We start from the raw sequence: 22,113 nt of genomic DNA, 5'->3' as shown, positions 1-22,113 counted from the left end.
GGAGGTGTAACCACCTTCCAGACAGGATTTAGTGTATTGGGGCTGGGTGGGTGCACTCCTAGAGTGCTTTGAAGTCCTGCACTGGGGGAGCAGTAGGCTCCTCTGTGCATATGCCAGCTCAAACCAAACCGGTTCAGGGGCTACCTGCCCCTGCTCAGGCACGAAACTGGACAAAGGGAAGTGGGTGTAACCACCCACTCCCCTGACCCTCCTATAGGATTGGTCATAAAGCTAGTCCCTTCCTTTCTTTTAGTATAAGATAGGGAACACTTGCCATTGCAAACTAGATATCCCTGGACGACGCTCTAAATGTAAATGTAAATGTAGTGCATTTATATAGCGCTCCGTACACCCCCGAAAGGGGCTCTCAGGTGCTGTGCACATACCGCTGTGGAACCCTTCCTGGCGTTTCCCTGTGAAGGGCCCCTCCTGGGCACCCCCAAGGTGAAGCCAGGCATCCTAGCGCTGTTGGGGCCGTTGTGGAGATTAAGCAAGCTATTGCCCAGAGTTGCAGAGTGGGACCCATGATTAGAATAGGCACCGAGGTGAGAATTATCGGGTCCGGGGAAATTGAGCCCAAGACCCGCCGAGGCGGGAATTGAACCCTGGTCCGGGCCAGACCTCTGCATCAGGGTCTGCCGCTCTAACCATTGAGCCACACTTCTACACGCTCTGAAGAAGAATCCTGGACCTTCGACATTCCACTACCATTGGTAGACTGAATAATCTCCCTTGGAGTCAAGGAGTGACTCCCCTGCTTGGCAGGCACCAAAAACTTTGAATCAATGGTCGCAAACTTTCCCGCTCCCGCTGGAGTCCGAAGTCCCTGCAGCCCCAGAAGTAGATTTCCTGACTTCTCGATGGCCACCGTGAGTCCCCAGCAGAGCTGAGGTGAGTGGACCCCACGAGTGACGAGGAACAGCAATATCTGGGTACCGTGCACCATTTTCGAGTGCAATCCCTTCACAACACTCTACGAACTTGTCCATTGGACCACAGGATTTCCATTTATAAAGGTTGCCTTAAACCTAGCTACCATAAGAGTTGAATTGGACTGGTGCAAGGTGGCCACTTTAACTAGTGACCAGCATATGCCAGTCCAACTTCTCCCAAACCTCCATAGGAAGATGGACAGGAGACAAATTGTCCCAGAATGTATTTCATTCTACCATCCACCAGAAACCAACCGTACCTTCATTGAACACCTAATGGATATCATAGCAACAAATGTCAGACAACAGAACATTCAGAAATTCCTGGGAGACTTTAACCTCCACTGGAATGACATGAACGACCCTGAGGTCAATAGCCTCAAAGCCTCCCTATCCGACCATAACCTGACCCAAATCTGTAACAGCCCTACCCATGAAAAAGACTCAATCCCGATCTAGTAATTTCCAAAGCTGATGTTACCCAGCAAGAATCGATCCTCCCTTGTGACTGGTCTTACCATCACATCATCACTTTTCATATCAATGAAGCTGTCAAACTACTATCTGTCCAGCCCACAAGAACGAAAATTTGGAAGAGGAACCTTAAAAACCTCGACCCTGCCTCACTCGCAACCACTAGTCCTATCTTCTTGCCCCCACGGGATGGATTAAATGACGTACATGACCTAACTAATCAGTACTTCCACTCTATGAACTTGGTTTTAGATAAGCTAGCTCCCCTACAATTGAAAAGAGTCTCCACTAAAGACTCACAACCCTGGTATGATGGTAGGTTAAATGAAGACAGAAGATCACTTAGAGCAATTGAACAACAATGGAGAACGGCCCCATCCTCTGACCACCTCAAATTACTAAGAAGGACAAGAAACTCCTATTACAAAAAGATCAGACGATCTAAAGTGGACTTTTTCAGTAAACAATTAGACAAATCCAAGAAGCGTCCCAAAAGACTCTTTGAAATAATCAAATCCCAATCAAAGAGTGTCTTCCATTCCCCCCAAGTAAACTCAGATTTACTCCCCAACTGCGAGGAATTTGCCTCCTTCTTCACAACAAAGACCGAAAACATAAAGACAGACCTATTCAACGATCTATTATCCCACACTGACCCATATTTGATCTCATCAACGATCCTGCTTGTGACCCCGTTTAGCTGTTCTGCAAAGCTCGACCTGAAAAACAGCGCCTCCTGGGCCTCCTTCAACTTCTACAGCAAAGAAACTATTCTAAAAATCCTCATAGCCCTGAATCCATCCAATCACTTGTCAGACCCACTCCCGGCTAACTACCTAAAAGTCTTTATTCCAAGTTTAGTGCCTCTATAGACCAGGATTATTAACACCTCTCTACTGAAAGGAGCCATCCCAGACATACTTAAGGCTGGTCAGGTATCCCCTATCTTAAAGAAACCATTGGCGGACCCGTCAGACCTGAATAACTATTGTCCAATATCCAAAATCCCTACCCTGGCCAAACTACTGGAAAAATGTGTACACTCACAGCTTAGCAACCATATAGATGACCTCAACCTGCTTGACCAATTCCAATCTGGTTTCCGATCAGGCCACAGAACCGAATCAGCCATGACCCACATAATAGATGATGCATTAAAAATATTAGACCAAAATGATGCCTGTTTACTAAATCCAGCCTTTGACACAGTAAAACACGACAATTTACTTGACCTCTTGAAACAAAGAATGGGACTATGGGGAACAGTTCTAAACTATTTCACTTCCTTCCTTCAAAATAGAACTCAAAGATTCAAGATCAATCAATCTCTCTCCAAGCCCACCCCGTCTCTTTAGGAGTAGCCCAGGGATCCTCCCTCTCCCCGACACTCTTTAATCTGTTTATGGAACCACTCACAGAGATTCTTAACTCCTCAAACGTACACTACCACATGTATGCTGACGACACTCAACTCTACAATACGGTCCACTCATTCGAGAACATCAAATCCCTCAACTTAATGCTACAAAAAACGCAGACCTGGCTGACAAAAAACGACTTAAAACTCAACACCATCAAAACTGAATTCCTTCTAATCACCCCCCAACAAACCTACCATCATACGCGAGTGGATGAAGCATCTAACAGAACTCGACGGTCAACCTCTCATTATTGACTATGCAAAATCGTTAGGAATTACTCTAGATAGTAAGCTTAACATGCAAAATCACATCAGCGCTGCAACTAAAGGAGCCAATTTCCAGATGAACACTCTGAGACGAATGAAACCCTGCATAACAAACAAACAGGCAGTTCAAGCTCTAGTAACCCCCAGAGTGGATTTTGGGAGTGTCGCTCCCTGCAGCATTCCCAGATCGACGACGGCCCCTCTAAGAGCCTCAATCAATGCAGCCGCCAGGCTCATCACAGGTTCTAAAAGGAACTCTCACATCTCTTCGGAACTTCGTGCCCTCAACTGGCTACCTTTTGAGGCCAGAATCCATCTGAAAATCGCCTGTATGACACACAAGGCATTGCTTCACAATACCCTGAGATACCTAGCGGAGAAATTAGAACTATCGGGTGGTAGCAGAACCACTAGGAGCTCCTCCATTCTTCTACTGAAACCTCAACGATTTACTAAGAAGAAATCTTACAACCGTACCTTCTCAGGAATGGCTCAGAGGATTTGGAATGCCTTACCGGTAGAAACGAGACATAACCCATCCGCTGCATTTTTCAAAAAAGAGGTGAAAGCGATTCTTATGGTCAAATTCACTGGAACTCCACAGAGACATGTATATATTTGTCAACCTGTAAATTATAGTATTCTCATGCATATGTTTATCATCCTGTAACTGCATTATAATAGTTTCCACTTATGTATTAGTGAATCTTATATGATTTCTTTGTTTATGTCCATCACCTACAATTTGCTTCTAAAGCGCTCTGATACCCGCAAGGGTCTTGTTCACGTTATACAAAACCTTCAAAATAAATAAATAAATGGTGTACTCCTAAGAGCTTGAAGTGATGCAAGCTTCACCAGAATAAGTGCTCCTGAGCAGCTTTTATGCCATATGGATCTCTGTGACAAGCAATACGCAAGGAATGCGAAGATGAAACTGGCAGCCATAGCACTGGAGGAAAAGAAGCTTGCACTTGAAAAAATGTATTGGCCTTGGAGGATAAGGTTAGTATAGGACTCCTGACATTCAAGTAGGATGGTGGCAGGAATGGTGAAGTGACTTCATTGGGGTTACGCACCCCTTTCTTGGCCAATGGTCCCAAGTCTAGCTTTGTTGTGGTAGACAGCATAGACAAATGGTTTGCCTCCAATGAAAGGGCATATACACTGGGCAGGATAGGCCAGCATAACTAGGTGGTCTTATTGTGGGCAGTAGTACCTAAACTGGTGGGGATTATACTCCTGGGGAATAGATGGTCCTATACTTACATGAAGGATGACCTAATGCAGAACTTTAGGCTTACTCTTGATTTGTACTAAAAGACAATAAGGGATACAAAGAAAGATTCATAACAATCTAAGAATGATTTTGTAGATGTTTCAATGAAAACACTGGAGGGCTGGGTGAAAGGCAATACAATCAACACACATGATTATTCAAACTTACACTAGAATCAAGTGGATTGCAAGCTGTTTGATCCCAGACAGCTTGGGAAGGCCACTGATATGTGGGTGCACACTAGGGTGCTTAAGAAGTACCAAGGGTTCATCCCAAGAAAGCAGACACATCCCCATTGAGGGAAAATAATGGAGCACATGGATACAAATAAAAAGTTCTTACGAGAGCCCCAAAAGTTCAACCAGAAGGGAAATTCACATATCTTTTCTAAACCAAAGTGGGATGGGTTCAAGGGGAAGAAACTCTTTGATGACTCTAAGGCTGGGGAATACCGAGACTGTCATAAGCTGAGACACAAGAATGGTGATTCTAATGGTTCCAAGAAGCCCACCACTTTTGGACAGTCCAGGATCCTGCAACCAAGAGGTAGGACAAGGGGTACACGAATTCAGCTTCAATGTATATGTATGTATATATATATATATTCACTTAAAAAACCATAGGTTTCACACATGTTATAGTTAGCTGGACATTTCACTCATAAAAAACCAATGAAATTCCCCCGTTATAGTTACTGCAGGCAACTATAACTCACGCGACCACAATCCTCTGCTGATGACGTCAGATATTACATCACTGTATTTAGACACTTATTTACCCATGTCTTCTTCCATTAATCTTTAGCTATACATATATTACAAATATTTATTTTTCAGAAAGACACATATGTCATCAGTGATGTAATATCTGACGTCATCAGCAGAGGATTTCGACCGATTCGAACGTTGACTAACATGTAACCACCAATCAGAATTACGCTCGCGCACGTTAGGGTGCTCGCACGGTGCTCGCACGGTGCGCGCACCCTGCGCGCATATAGATATATATATATGCTTTTAAATGTGCTTTTAAATGCTATTTTCTCCGGAAATACTGAACAGATTTACACCAGACCTGCAAAAGGCACTTCCTTGACCTTATGGCTACCTCTCTGCCAAATTTCAAGTAATTCTGTTCAGCCGTTCGGGCTGTAGCTGTGTCTAAAGGTCCTATGGAAAAATGCATGGCAAAAACGTGTTTTGGGACCCCCCTTTTATCTCAGCCCCCGCTTGACGAATCCCCCCGAGACTTTCAAGGTAGGAGCGGAGCGTAGCGCCCCACCTATTTTGAAAAATTCGCGAGGATTCGTCGACCGGCGCCAAAGTTATTCAAAATAGAATGTTACGGATTTCCTATGGAAACGTGGTCCTAACTATAACTATATATATATATATATATATATATATATATATATATATATATATATATTCACTAAACACTAAGGGTGGGCGTAGTTCGCGAAGTAGCGCTTTGCGAAGCTACGCAAAGTGAAGTTCGCACTACGCGAGCTACGCGTAGCACTTCGCGAACTGCGTAGTAACATGTTCACACTGTGCAAGATGTTGTTTTCAATGATTGCACAGTGCGGACAAGCAACCGGCACTGTGCAATCATTGAAAATGGCATCTTGCACAGTGCGAGCTGTAGTTTTCTGCTGCTCGAGTAGATTTTTACTCGAGCTGCAGCTTTCTCAACGCGAACTGGTAGTTTCTCATCGCGAGCGGTCGCGAGCATACGCGACCCCTCGCAATGAGAAACCTGACCTCCTCGCGTTGGGAATCTCGCCGGGAGGTTTATTTTCCATGTTCGCGATCGCGAACAAGGAAAAAGTCTCGCCAGGATGTCATTTTGCTTGCTCGCGGTCGCCAACTTGACGTTGAGGACCACGAGCAAGCAAAAAATGACCGCAGCACTACGCAACACTACGCTACGCGTGTTCGCACTGTGCTACGTGCAGTTCGCGTAGCGCGAAGTAGCGCGAACTTCGCAAACTACGCGAGCGTAGCGTAGTGCTTCGCCCAGGCCTACTAAACACACATGTTACAGTTAGGAATTAGCATTTAAAAAACCATGCACATTCACTGAAAAAACCATAGGTTTCACACACGTTATAGTTAGGAATTAGCATTTAAAAAAACATGCAAATTCACTGAAAAAACCATAGGTTTCACACACGTTATAGTTAGGAATTAGCATTTAAAAAACCTTGCAAATTCACTGAAAAAACCATAGGTTTCACACATGTTATAGTTAGCTGGACATTTCACTCGTAAAACACCATTGAAATTCCCCCGTTATAGTTAGTTCAGCTAACTATAACTCGCACGACCACAATCCACAGCTGATGACGTCACATATTACATCACTCATGACATGGCCAGTGACATCACTCATGATATCACTGATGACATCTCAAATCACTCCCCTCACTATTTCTACTTATTTCTACTTATTTCCTGAGAGAAGGTTGCTGAACAGCTACTTGAAAATGGCAGAACAGCAGTCAACTTCAGGGAGTGAGGAGGAGACCTTTCTGGAACCACCAAGGAAGAGCAAACAAAAACACTCTTTCATCTGGAATTATTTCACCTTTCCAGAGGGCCAAAAAAATGTGAATGCGCCAAAGGTGACTTATACTATTTGCGGAAGTGTCTTTTTAGAGGAGATCCGAGCAAGAAATACACCTTTGGTATTTATTCCATGCTAAGGCACTTCAAAAACAGTGCATCCTATACGGTATGCTCGTGAAACAACTAGAGCCCTAAGGGACAACCCTCCACCTGCACCTGCTCTGCCGAGCACATCATCTGCGGCCGCAGATTCACCATACACCAGGCCACTTGGCATCCGGCCCCTGTTCCAGAAGGTGCACATACATTGCAATGTGTGCAATGATGTCATTTGCTATGGAGAGAGCAGCATAAATTTGATTGAAAACCGAATACAGCAGCACACATGCTCCGGGCCATAATTTTTTTGATTTTTTTTTTTTTCCTGGTGAGCAGTTTCTGATTACCAGTTGTTTTTTTGGTGCTCTAAAAAAATCCCCCAAAAATACAAAATTGTTAACAAACTAAAAAAAAAATACAAAACAAAAAATGTGTAGTGTATACATGAATGATTGAAATGATTGAAATGACTGAGTGAAGAGGAGGAAAGGACAGACAGAATGAGTGAGAAAAGGAAGTGAAAGATTGACTGCAACAAAAGGACTAAGGGTAGAGGATACAGTTAAGAAGAGCGAATGAGTAAGGGAATGGCAGTGAGTAATGGAGAGTGATGGAGGGGAAGTGAGAAAATGGGAGTAAGGGACAGAGATAGGAAAAGGGAGTAACAGATGGAGCGGATGAAGTACAGCAGGGTAAAGGGATTGAAAGTAAGAGAATTGGAGTGATGGTGAGATAAGGGGTATGAGGATTAGAAAAGGGGGTAAGGGAAAGTGAGAGATGGGGAATGAGGGGATGGAGGGATTTAGGAAACTGGAGTGAGAGAAAGGGAGTCAGGATTTCAATGAGCAAAGGAGAGTGAGGGAGAGTGAAGGAAAGAATGCGGAAAGATGAAGGGGTGTGAGATACAGACAGGAGGAAGTGAAGTAGGAGAATAGGAGTGACTATGAGTAAAGGATAGTGACAGTTAGGGAAGGTGAGGGAAGGAGAATGACGGAGAAGGTTAAAAAATTAACATAGATGAAAAATGAGTGATGGAGAGAGGAGTGGTAGAAACAAAGGGGCAGATTTATGTTAGACTTGCACCACTTTTACTCCGCCGTTGTGTCACTTTTGTGACACAGCGGCGGCGTAAACCCTGCGCCACTTTGCGCCCTATTTACATCGTGATGTATCTATGGAGATGCGTCACGGTGTAAAGCCCTGCGCCGGGGATGGGGGGATTTAGGAAACTGGAGTGAGAGAAAGGGAGTCAGGATTTCAATGAGCAAAGGAGAGTGAGGGAGAGTGAAGGAAAGAATGCGAAAAGATGAAGGGGTGTGAGATACAGACAGGAGGAAGTGAAGTAGGAGAATAGGAGTGACTATGAGTAAAGCATAGTGACAGTTAGGGAAGGTGAGGGAAGGAGAATGACGGAGAAGGTTAAAAAATTAACATAGATGGAAAATGAGTGATGGAGAGAGGAGGAGTGGTAGAAACAAAGGGGCAGATTTATGTTAGACTTGCGCCACCTTTCCGCCGCCGTTGCGTCACTTTTGTTGCGTCACCTTGCGCCACGATGCCCTGCATTGTAAATGCGCCGCATCTGTGGTTGCGCAAGGGTAAACTTGCGTGACGCATCTTTCCTGGCGCATCCCTGCTGATTTGCAGGGATGCGCCAGGAAACATAAATCTGCCCCAGAGATGTTAAGGAAATTGAGGGTAAGACAGACAAAGGGAGAGAGACAGAAACAGAGACAGAGAGCAAGGAACTGAAAAGGAGTAAGGCAGTTAGAATGACTGAGACATATGGAGACAGGGAGAGAAACATAGTTGAAAAAATAGTGATGGAGGCAGTAAACCTAGGGGAGTAGTAGAGAAGGAGTGAGGGAGTTACGAAAGAGCAGTAAAGGAAGAAGAGAGAGGGAAAGGGAATGAGAAAAGCAGAGTGAGGAGAAGTGAAGAAAAGGGAGCATGAAAGTGAAGGGGTGAGAAATACAGATATTTTAAACTTACCTGACCAACAAAATAACTTAATTAGAAATAAATGTTTTTTTTTATTACAAGAAAAATTGATTCAATTTCCTAAATTTTCTTTCTCGATCTGAAAAAAAAGAAAAAAAGTAGTAATATTTAACAATACATTTTAGAATATAGTACACATATTTTCATATTTAACAAAGTAATTTTTTGCCCTTTTTTTGCTGTTTTCAGAATATATTGAATTTCACTGAAAATAGTGATATCAATTGCATTCATCACTTAGCAGCCGGCAAAAAAATAAACAATCTGAAAGATTGTTTAAAAAAGCCCTGAATCTATCCTCAGTAAAACATACCTTGATAGAAATGTAACATATATATTAAAAATATCTTCTAAGAACAATAACTATTTCCAATAAATAACGTCTGTAAAGCTTAAGCACATACACCAAAATAATATCTGTCAAAGAAGTCCACAATAGAAACATTTACCTTTCCATGAGGCCAAATGGTAATTTTTAAATCCTTTTTAGGTGAAATATCCAATGGTAATCCTATAAAATCGAAATAATGGTTTCTTCAGATGCTGCAATTTGTATCTAAAATTTTGGTTTTAGAAAAATTAAGTAGGAATTTGGTAATTCTGCAGGCAAACGTTGCTTGAAAATCAATTGAGAATCATTACACAGTGTCCAGCCTTTTTCACATTTTAGATAAACTGTGTAATGACCAGAAGTTATAGAAAGTCCATCATGGACAATTATTGCAACTGCAACAAAAGTCTTTCCTGATATTGATAATTGATTTCCTACAAACTTCTTTATTAAAGTGTCCAATTTTGTTCCATCAGCTCTACAACGTTGCATCATTAAAATTATATACTGTCCATATTTCTTTAAAAATAACGTTGATAACATTTCTGATTTACATTCAGAACATTCCATGTTGTGATTTGCATCTTTAACTAATTTACTAAAAGTCACTGATTTACCCTCTGGCAATGTTAAATATATTAACCTTTCAGAATCAACCTTAGTGCTGCATGTGTTCATACAGTTTTCACAACAATGTTCCCATTTATAAGAGAGACCCAACATATTTTCTATTTCTACCCCTTCATCTTCCAGTACCATAAGCATATACATTACTGGTCCGGTCTGACCTCTTCTGCTGCGGTAGACTCTGAATGTGGGGAAGACATGGCACCACCGAAAACGACCCCGCGGTGCACTCGCACCGGCCGCAACATCGCTGGGAAAGGAGAGGGAAACTTATTCACGGGTGCTGGCGGCAAGGAGAGATCAGGCATCACAACCAGCAAACCACTATCGCACCTTTTACAAACTGGGAGAGTCCCGGAGCTCCTCGCAGGCAAGTGCTCGTCTGGCAACAATGTTACGGAGACTTTACTTTCCGCGATAACAGATAGTAATACTGTTGCATCTAGCTCTGTTGCTCCTTTAACAGACATTGTTTCGTCGGTAGCGGACAAGGATAGCGACGTCAGTGTGCCTTTCACAAGTAGTAGAGTGGGCACGGAGGGCTCGCAATCTGAGTCACAACCTGAGGGGACTAGCAGACAAGAGGGAGAGGCAACGGAGCCCATATCCTCAGACTTGAGACAAGGTATAGAAGTCGGTGAGCATAACGTGGCTGCGATAGCTGGTGGGAGTCTGACTCTCAGTTTGGAAGGCAGTGTCGTAGAAGAAGTGGAAGGCGACAGCGAAGCTAATGATTCATTTGACGATATTGACGATATTGAAGAACCAGCCGAGTACTCAGCACAGATGGGGTGTAAGTCACTGACCGCTAAAAAGGCCAAAGGGAAAGCTAAGAATAAATCAAAGAAAAGTACACTCCACCTACATAATGTGCCTCTAATAGGGAAAGCTATTTCTGATAATAGCCCCCTCAGGAAGTGGGTGCAAGCTAAAGGTGGAGTGCGAAATATGGCATTAAGACTTTCAGGTGCCAACAGCAATGGGGCTAACTCACCAATATCTCGTTCTGGTGGTTTGTTATCAGAAGCTAGTTCCGGGTATGGTGCCCCAGGAGTAGCACAGCCTAAATCCTTAAGCCACAATGATGCGTATTCCCCAAAAGAAACTCAGTCTCAAGCTGTTCAGGGGATGGCCTTATCTGAGGCAGGAACTGCTGGCTGTTATGAGGGAGCAGCACCATCACTCTCTTTGATCCTGCAGTCTTTAGCAGAGCAAAGACAAGAGGCGCAGCTGCACTACACACAGGTTAGAGAGGATAATAATAAAATCCAACAATCCCTGCGGGAAATGACTGATAAAATTAGCGGGTTAACTCAAGATTTAACTGAATTACAGCAGAGAGTTTCCGCAACCGAAGACCTATCGGCACTTACAGATGTCTCTGCCAGAAAGCATGAAGGTCAGATCTCGGATATGCAAATTAAGTTGGAGGATATTGAAAATCGCCAGCGAAGACAGAACCTTAGACTTTTTGGTATTTCTGAAGGAGCGGAGGGGTCAGACCCGAGGGGGTTCTTGGTTAAATTATTTCAAAAAGCTTTCCCCGACCTCTCTGATTGGGACTGGGACTTTCAACTCCAAAGGGTCCATAGATTGCCGTTAACTCAGAGGAATAAAGGAGCGCAATATCCTCGCCCTTTCTTGATTTACTTTGGGAACTTTTTATTGAGACAAGCAGTGTCAACAAAAGCACGACCTAATGCTCCAGTCTCAGTAGACTCTTTTTCTTTTTTTGTTAGATCAGATTTGAGTAAGGCTACAATGGACAGACGTTGGAGACTGCGCCAATTTATCGATCCTATAAAAGCTCTCGGCGCTCAGGCTTTTTTACAAGAACCTGCACGTCTGAAAGTTCTTAAGGGTAGTCATACCTATATTTTTCTGGAAGAAAAAGAAACAAGTGCGGCAATAGCCAAATGGCGGGCAGAAGCTGCCGAACAGGGATAGGAGGGATAGAAGGGGGGTCTGTTCTATGGCGACTGTGGATTTTGGCTCTCTTCGTTTACCTCCCTTTCTTCCTTTTTTTCTCTTGCAGTATTTGTAGTAACTTGTAGGAATCTATAGAAACTGTGAATTATGATTTTGGATTATGATTATGATTATCATTATAATTAGAATCAAGTGAGGGTAGGGTTGACCTATTGGGTTGTGGCTCTGTAGCGCTGCCATTTCCAGCGGCAGCTGTTAATAAGGGGGGGGTTCTTCTAGGAGACGGGGTGTGGTGTTACCCTAGATTGGGTTTATGCTTGGTGAGGGTCAGGGAGGGAGCATGAGGTTAAAGGGGGGGAGAAAATCGTCATCATTGGGGCACTTTGTTTTTAAAGAATGGGGAAGGTTTTTCTTAGTTTTGCACAGCATAAAAAATAAACTATATGTTATAGCTCATTCAATTTTCTTGATAATTATCGTTGTAGGAGGAGGATTAACACAAAAGATAAAACTCAATTATGAACTGGATCAAGTGTCTGGCCTGTAATGTCGCTGGTCTTAATAGTGCAGGCAAACGAAGGCTGCTCCGAGAGGAGCTACGAATGTATCAGTCTCATTTAGTGGTCCTGACAGAAACACATTTGTCTTACAAGGACCGGAATTTATTAGCGGATCTAGGGTTAGATGTAATCATTAGTACTACTCAAACTGTATCTATTAAAGGAGTAGCTATTTTAAAAGATAAAAAGTTTGCCTGTGAAGTCATCAACAAACTGGCAGATCAATGGGGCCGATGGGCAATAGCTCAGCTGGCTATAGGGCGTAAGAAATATGTGATCTGTGCCGTATATGGCCCTAATGTCGACGATCCTGATATTTTCGAACTCCTCAACTTGGAATTATTAAACTGGGAGGGGGAAAAATTAATCTTGGGGGATTTCAACTGCGTATTAGACTATCATATAGATTCTACGGGGAATAGGCGTAACGTAAGAATGTGTAAAACTCGCAGAGCAATTATACAAATGATGAGGCTCCAGTCCATTAAGGACGCCTGGAGACATATATATCCTTTAATACCGGGCTATACTTACTATTCGGCTCCTCATAAATCATACTCCAGGATTGACATGGCCCTGGTGTCTGATAGTGTACTTATAACATCAAAAATGAAAATATGTCCCCGGGTGACCTCCGACCATAACCCTATTATTTTCTCTTTTCAGGTTAAAATCGAAGATAAGGAAATCAGGCAATTCTCCTTCCCTAGGTATTTGTTGACTGATACTGAATATCTGCTGAGTACTACACAGCAATTAGAGGAATTTTTTAGAATAAATACAGGTTCCGCATCCCCAATAATTGTTTGGGATACTATGAAAGCGTTTGTTCGCGGCATTACACAGAAATATATTCTCTTACAGAATAAAAAACGAAAAAGTGAAATGGGAAATTTATTACTTAATCTGCGTAATATTGAGAGAGAACATGTGAAGGTAGTTAAGAGTAAGGATTTAAAGGCTTAGGAAAGTATGCTCCTCTCTTTAATTGATGCAAAAGTCGCAGTTAAAAAAAACTTAAGAGAAAAAATGGCGGCAAACTACAGTAAGCATCGGTTAGAGAGGTATGAGTATGGGGAACATATAGGACATGTATTGGCATATCAGACTGCAGAGGCAAAAGCCAGAACTAAGATTGATGCTATTAAGGGAACAAATGGGATATTGTATACGGAAACATCGGATATCCTAGATCAGTTTTCGCAGTTCTATCAACAGCTATATTCCTTGACATGGCCCTCTAATCGAGAAGAGATACTAGGTTATATTAATAACAGCGGCCTTCAGCCTGCAGACAACGAGAAAATTAATACATTAGAAGAAACGGTCTCGTCAGAAGAAGTCGAATCTGCATTGTCACTACTGCCTAATGGGAAAGCGGCTGGTTTTGACTCGATACCATTAGAGTTTTATAAATCTTTCAAACAGATTATACTTCTACCTCTCACTAGTGCGATCCAATATGTAGCTATTAATGGTGAGGTGCCGGCATCATGGAATAAGACACAGATTGTGTTTTTCTTAAAAAAGGGCAAACCACCGACTGAGTGTGGCTCATACCGGCCAATTTCTCTTATTAATGCGGACGCGAAGATATTTTCTAAGATCTTGGCAAATCGTTTAGCCCCGCTTATGACGGACTTAGTTTCTGAAAGTCAACGCGGATTCATATTAGGGAGGGATACTACTGCCCACGTTAACACGGCTATTAGCTCATTCGACTATGCAGAGCAAAAGAAAATTGATTTTGGCATGATCCTATTAGATGCTGAAAAAGCATTCGATCGTGTCAGATGGGAATTTCTGTGGGCTATTCTATCAAGGATAGGTACCGGTAAGCAGTTCCAGTCCTGTGTAAAAGCTTTATATAGTAACCCACAAGCTAATCTTTGTTATATGGGCTCTAGGTCAGCATCATTCAGGATACTGTGCGGGACCAGGCAAGGTTGCCCGCTGTCTCCATTACTTTTTGCTCTATATATAGAGCCATTTTTACGTATCCTTCAATCTTGTGCATATATTGATCCGTTGGTTTCTGGCACCTCTCAACTTAAGCTCACAGCATATGCTGACGACATAGCGGTTTATGCTACTAATCCAAGTGAGGCCGTGAATAAGATTATAGACGAAGCTGAGAAATACGGCAATGTCTCAGGGTACAAGCTGAATGTGAATAAAACTCAAGTACTTACTACTGCAGGGATTCAAAACGTTATGACTGGGGCGTGCACTATTGTAACCTATCTGGGGGTAAAAATAACTTCTAATGTTAAACAGATCATAGACATCAATTATCTACCACTTTTGCAGGCAACTACTAAGCTGTTTAAATTTTGGCACAGGCTCCCTCTGGGATTACTGGGTAGATCTAACTTAATAAAAATGAAAATACTTCCCAAATTTCTATATTTATTTCGTTCCATTCCGTTGAAAATCCCTAACAATCTGTTCAAAAAACTTGAGGGCATATGCAGTAGCTTTCTATGGGGTTATAAAAAACCCAGAAGAGCAATTGAGCTACTTAAATCTCCGTATGAACAAGGAGGACTGGGTTTCCCGGATTTTAAAATATATTTCTGGTCTTCATTTATTGGTCGTTTTCGTTGCTTGTTGGGCTTGGACCAGTCAAACTCACTATTTAAGCTTATTTTAGGTAATCAGAGGGACATGTTTTTGTATGGAATAAATGATCCAAATTATTTTAAGAGAGTCAAGTTTAAGACTTTGAGGGATATTGTGGCTATATGGAGAGATATGTCTCTTAAGTGTAAGCTACCCAAAATCCATACTAAATTTGCATTGTGGGGGAACCCATTGCTCCCTAAGATTTTTCAGGATCAGGCAGGCAAATCTTGGAGTCAATATGGGATCTCATACTTGGGCGACATTTATAATGAGAAAGGAATAATGTCATTTGAAAATCTGTGTATAAGGTATAAGCTACCGGTAAATTTTTTTTTTCAAATATTTGCAAATAAGAGACTATTTAACTACAAGTTTTGCTGCAATTGAGTTCACTCAGTCAAATGTTTGGGATTGTATATATGGTGCAAAGACCAAGTCTTTAATAGGTATGATGTACATCCATTTATCTAGCTTTAAACTGGACGGTAGCGTAAAATTAGCCGAACGTTGGAGTCAAACTCTGGGTATAGTGGTCTCCCCTAGTATGATCAAACAAGCACTAGTTAATGTAAAGGACTCGGTGCACTCTGTTAACTTGCAACTCCAGCAATTACATATTACTTGTATGTTATACTACACACCGGCTAGAATCGCAAAATGGGATCCAGGCAGTATGATGGGAGATAAAAAATACTGCCCTAAATGCGGATTGTACGCTGCCGACTTGCTACATATGTTTATTTCATGCCCTTCACTGACGGTTTTCTGGCAGAAAATCGAACAGCTACTTCAGTTAAAACTTGGTCTGAATCAACCATTGACTGATCTTGAAATTATGCTGGGCTGCAAAGAAAATAATTTAGGTTTGGCACGTCTCTTCTCAATCTTAATGGCGGCTGCTAGATTAGCTATTGCTAGGGCTTGGATTTCTCCCACACCTCCTCAGGTTGCGGATTTTTGGTCGATAATTAAAGAAACCTATGGTTTAGAGGCTGCCCTAGCAAATACAAGGGGACTTCGCTCCCTGGTCAAATTAGAAGCACTTTGGCGACCAATGTCCTTTTGATTATTTACTACATATTCTATATTGACTCTGTGATTATGTATTTTAAGATGTAAAGGTTTCTCTGTGCCCTCGTGATCATATTACTCTTTATCATTTGGTGATCATCTCAAATTGTGTTTATATGGTCCTTTATGATTACCTGCTTACTTTATTATTGTTGCTTTCCTCCTACATATCGTTGATGTATACTTTTATATTTGCTTTTGTTTTACTGTATTTCTGTGCCTATTATGATGATGAAAATAAAAATAAATAAAAAAAAAAAAAAAGAAAATCAATTGAGAATCATTACACAGTGTCCAGCCTTTTTCACATTTTAGATAAACTGTGTAATGACCAGAAGTTATAGAAAGTCCATCATGGAAAATTATTGCAACTGCAACAAAAGTCTTTCCTGATATTGATAATTTATTTCCTACAAACTTCTTTATTAAAGTGTCCAATTTTGTTCCATCAGCTCTACAACGTTGCATCATTAAAATTATATACTGTCCATATTTCTTTAAAAATAACGTTGATAACATTTCTGATTTACATTCAGAACATTCCATGTTGTGATTTGCATCTTTAACTAATTTACTAAAAGTCACTGATTTACTCTCTGGCAATGTTAAATATATTAACCTTTCAGAATCAACCTTAGTGCTGCATGTGTTCATACAGTTTTCACAACAATGTCCCCATTTATAACAGAGACCCAACATATTTTCTATTTCTACCCCTTCATCTTCCAGTACCATAAGCATATACATTAAGAATTACTGTGCATGTTGCTGGACATTTTGTGTAAACTGTGTACATCCAGAACATACATCTAAAAGATTTCTAACATCAGAAGCACTTTCTATTTTAGTTTTATCATTACTCAACTTCTCATAAAGGAAACTCAGCAGAGAGCAAAATCTTTTTTCATGATTTAGTATTATCTGCTTTCGCAAACTTTCAAGATAAAATACAACATTCAGCACTACATTAGCGTAGCAGTTGACACCAGAGCTATTTTCAAAATGACAACCAACAACCTCTTCAACATTGTCCTTTTTCTTTTTGCTTGCAATCACATCACTCTCCTTTTGTTTTCTCTTCTGTACATCCTCATTACAGATATTCTCAATTCTCCCTTTCCGCCAAACAACACGTTTTTCAAACACAGGATACTGACCTAAATGAGGAGCATAGCTTCTTCTTAATCTATTATACTCCTTTACACAATTAGCATCATCACTAACTTTTGAGTCATCAATGTCTATCATGAATAAACCAGATAATTCTTTCACCCGTGACAAAGCAACATATGCCATACATTCTTTAAACACACTAGATCCACTGTTTACAAAAGCACTATCTACAGTTAATCCTTGAGATTTGTGAATAGTTACAGCATATGCTAGAGAAAACGGAAACTGCTTCCTACGTACATAAAAGTCTTTCACAAGCAAAAAACGAACTGAACAACGACTAATGTCTTTAACCTCTTCAATCTGATCAAATTTTATTTTTAAAAATTCAATTCCATCTTTTTTCTGGTAATTAACAAAACCCACAACCTTTTTCTACATTCAAATTACGTCTTAAAATTACTCGACAGTTCATACATACATAAAGATTATTTTCTAAACCAGCTGTTTTCGATATGTTTTTCTCTAGAGAATCCAATTTAGTTTTCAATTTGCCTGTCAATGTAATAGTTATTCCTTCATGCTGTATTTTATCCACAGCTTCCATTTTCATAATCTCTTCATTTTCCAATTTCAAAAATTCTTCAATAAATATAGAGCATTCATGTAGTGTTGGCATTAAGCAGATTACAGTATTTTTTTCTGCAATTTTCCTGTATATTTTCTCTGGAACTATTTGCTTTGTTGGAAACAAATTACATAGCAATCAACTCTGTAAAGCTTTTCTGCCATTTTCTGTGAGTAGTCCAATTCTGATATCTTTGAGAATACTTGCATAATCATCATCATTTGCTTGCCGCATATTGGTAATGAGTTCTTTGTACTCAAAGTATGACCAAATATTCACATTACCTATACTTACTAATGACTTTTTCGTGTCTTCATGTGCAAGAATATTAAATACTGGTTGTCCTTTAACTGGAGTGAGCTGCAGTAGATCCCCAAAAACTATAACATGTTTTCCTCCAAATAACACGTCATAGTCTGTCTTTATAATTTGCTGCATTCTTAAATTCACAAAGGCAAGCATTAAGTTTGATACCATGCTTACCTCTTCAATAATGAGAATTTTCATTTTCTTCAACACTCTTGAAACTTCAAAACATGCTTCTCCTGTTAGCTTGTGGTATTCTATTTTGTTTTCATGCTCTACTGGTAAAATTAGCAAACGATGTAAGGTAATTCCTTTTATGTTATATGCTGCTAACCCAGTTGGAGCAGTAACAACACAAGACAAAGTTGAATCCGTTTTTTTTCTGTAGGTAGCTTCTAATTACTTTAATTAAGAAACTTTTTCCAGTTCCAGCTTTTCCACTCACATACATTCTGATTGGTTCAAATGATGTGCATGAGCACTCTTTAATTTCATGTAATCCATGATCAATTTGTTTTGTGACTTCTTCATAAATTTGTTGTTGTTCATCATTCAGTTGCTGTTCCAAATTTGATAAGTCTATTAAATCTTCCTGAGCTTGATTCATAGCTGTTTCCACTTCAGTCATGGCTATTGCAGCTTCATTTTCTATGATTGGTTGTCTTGAGAATTGTCTCTAGCTACTTCAGCTTCAATTGTAGCTTCTTGTTCAATTTCTTCATTTAACATTTGTACATAATTTGTGAAAGTACTGCATTCTATGCTATCTTTACATGCATTAAAGGAATCTTCATAGCTCTGAAAATCTCCAAGTAATTCATCCTCTGAACGCCATGGTTTAAACAGCTGTAAAAGTGCTAAGTAGTAAAATTCCTTTTTGTCACTACTGTCACAACTCAGCTTCCTGTGATTAATCAAACTTCCTTTTGTTTGTTTCACCAAACATCCTTCCTCACCAATGACTTTATATTTTCCATTGTTGATGTCTTCTGTGCATTCCATGTAAAAATAAAGTTCTGCAGCACTTCATAGAGACACATGTTCTCAAGATTATGACTTCTGTTTGGGTAATATGTGTCCAACATGTTTGTTTTCAAAATGTCTGTACTTTCTGGTTCGTTCTCTGCTAAATATTCAATTTCTCGAATAGATTTCAGTACCCGATTTCGCATTCCTGCAAGGCCTAAACTTACCCAAATTATTCTTCTGGATTTGGGGTACAGACTTGCAGATGATAACCTGTCTGAGCATTCGTATGACCCAATTCCTCGATGCGATAACATCTTTAAACTGAAACTGTATAGCTTTTTACTGACAGTCTTCTCGTGAGAAATCTCTTCCCACATTTCTTTCAATTCCGTTTTCTCAGATTTGGTGATGTAAGATGTGACATACCGAGCAACAGCAATAGAATTGTCAGCTACATACTGAATATCCATGTTAGCATTCCACATGGATAAAACGACTGGGTTGTAGTCATTATATATTTTGACTCTATTTTCTTCTTAGGTTGTAAGTATTTTTCGGAGATTTTCTTGTAATGGAATGTCACACAGCTGACATAAAACTGTTTACTCTTCCTTGAAAGAACAGGTCGTGGAAATCCAAATCGACATTTTGTGTAGAATTTATCTTTACTCTTGTACTTTCGTCGACAGTATTTTCCACACCGATGACTTTGGAAACGTAAAACTTGCTCTTTTAAGTTTTTTTCTTCTGTGCTTTTAGGTATAGCACATGTTGCATTTTCTTCAATGAAAGATAAAACTGCATCATCAGAATCTGTTCCAAATTTTGGGGCATCCTTGATCCACAACAGCATATGAATATGAGGAGCACCTCTTGCTTGGTTCTCTTTTCTCCAAAAGAAATCCACAACTTCTCCAAGAGGTGGATTTTTTTTATTGCAGATGAAGGACATCATAGACTCAAATCTATGATTGAAATATCTGCAAACATTAACCAGATCCAATGAACACAATTCTCCTGCTGTCTTGTATAGGATGTTTTCAATATTTAAATTTGCCTCTCGAAGAAAATCCATTAAATCATCCCAAGCGTACTCAGCACAACTTAGGGTAAGGAACCATGTTGGAGTTCTTAAATTCTGTAACATACATTTCAATTCTCCATGGCGTTGATACCAATATTCATTAGTTCCACGCTGACAAGCCATCAGATTAATCAATTGAGATTCCAAATGATCATCTCGCTGTTGCACTTTGTTCATAAAATCCTTTGCAGACACATTATGTAGATGTACTCCACTTTTTAAAATGTGATTTACTGCATAAGATAGTGCAGACAAGTCATTTTCAAATAAAAGATGGAACAAATAAGGAACACCTTGACGAAATCTTGGATCTTCTGCATTTAATCTTGTAGTCCGATACTCAGAAGCAGGAATCTGTACTGGACGTTCAACATATAGTCTACCTTTTCCTGTAGGAAACAGCTGGGGAAAACATTGAGTTTCCAAGCTCTCCTCCCATACACTCACGGGAGTTCCTTTTGCTTTTTTCATCTGAAACAGATAAATAGTGTTTGCCATAACTTCTTTAGAATGAAGAGGATGTATGCTGAAATGTTCATAGATTTCTTCTTCTTTTGACTTATCTACTTTTTCCATTTGCCCAGTTGGTATTCCTGTGTCTGCTAGTAAAACTTCTTCATCTTCATCCATATAAATTGATTCATAGTACTTATTATTTCTTTTCAAATATAAATTTGTTCTTTGTACTTTTCGTACATCTACTAGCTCCTGCCAAATTTTCTTATTCTTTGTAGGTACACCATTAACCAGAATAACTAATGGTTCAGTTTCCAAACTATCTGCATCAATTGTTTCAATTTTTTTTTCAAATCTAATGGCAAATAGACAACTCTTCCTTTTAAACATCTTTGTAAATCTGAAGGAGGTAATTTACCTGTGTTGGGCTCCATACGAACTATAGTCTGAAACGGATGGACACATTGAATGAGTATAGACTCATACGTATTTAAATCACTAAGTTCTGCAGGAATATCAACCAATTTTAAATTATTATGTACAGCTCTAGCTGGCATTTTATTTTCACCCAAATCAAAACAATTTTCCAGAAACAAATATGTAGCAAAATCCTTCAACTCATAATTATTTTCTTTTTCACTTTTTTTATAGAGATCAACATTCCTTGTTTGAGTTTTATAATGGCTTCTCCGGCAACAAATACAAGTAATATTTGGTCTTTCATTAGAGATGATAGTAAATTTTGTCATTTGATCTTCAATATTTTTACTAACAATGGCTTCTACATTCTCTTCCACATTTTCTTAAATTTCCAGCACTTTCTTGTTCTGGACCAAAGTAACAAAACTAAATTTCATCAGTAACCTTCTCGACATCTGATACAGATCCACGCAACAGAGCACTATTCAACTCATTTAACTTTAGTGCTGGACTTTTAGCAAAATACAATCTTCTCACAAACTTTCTCATTTCAGTATGATGTACTGCCAGCATCCTAAAATGGTGAAAAACACTTTGACAAACTTTCCTAGAAAGACAAGCCAGAGAATGTCCTTGCAACCCAGTATTCTTTCTCACTCTGCATGGATCTGATCTTTGAAGCACCTTAATCTTCTGTTTAACGCTTTTTTTACTATATTCTCTTAGAAACTCACGTAATTTATCAATAGATTCTTGTCATACAGTACAAATACTACTACAATTCCAAGTGTACACTGGGGCTTTAGGACGTTTCCCCATAACCTCATCAGCTAACACTTCTTCCTCATTTCTTGGAACCATTTTCTCCTGTTCCATTACACAACCATCTTTAACTTCATAAGCTCGACCACTGGTGTCAACTGAATGCAGCAAACTATTACTTTGAAGATAA

The sequence above is a fragment of the Triturus cristatus genome, chromosome 2_1 (genome assembly GCF_964204655.1).
Source record: "Triturus cristatus chromosome 2_1, aTriCri1.1, whole genome shotgun sequence".
Lineage (NCBI taxonomy): Eukaryota > Metazoa > Chordata > Amphibia > Caudata > Salamandridae > Triturus > Triturus cristatus.
The sequence above is the reverse complement of the archived record's forward strand: the minus strand, read 5'-3'. Positions refer to the sequence as shown.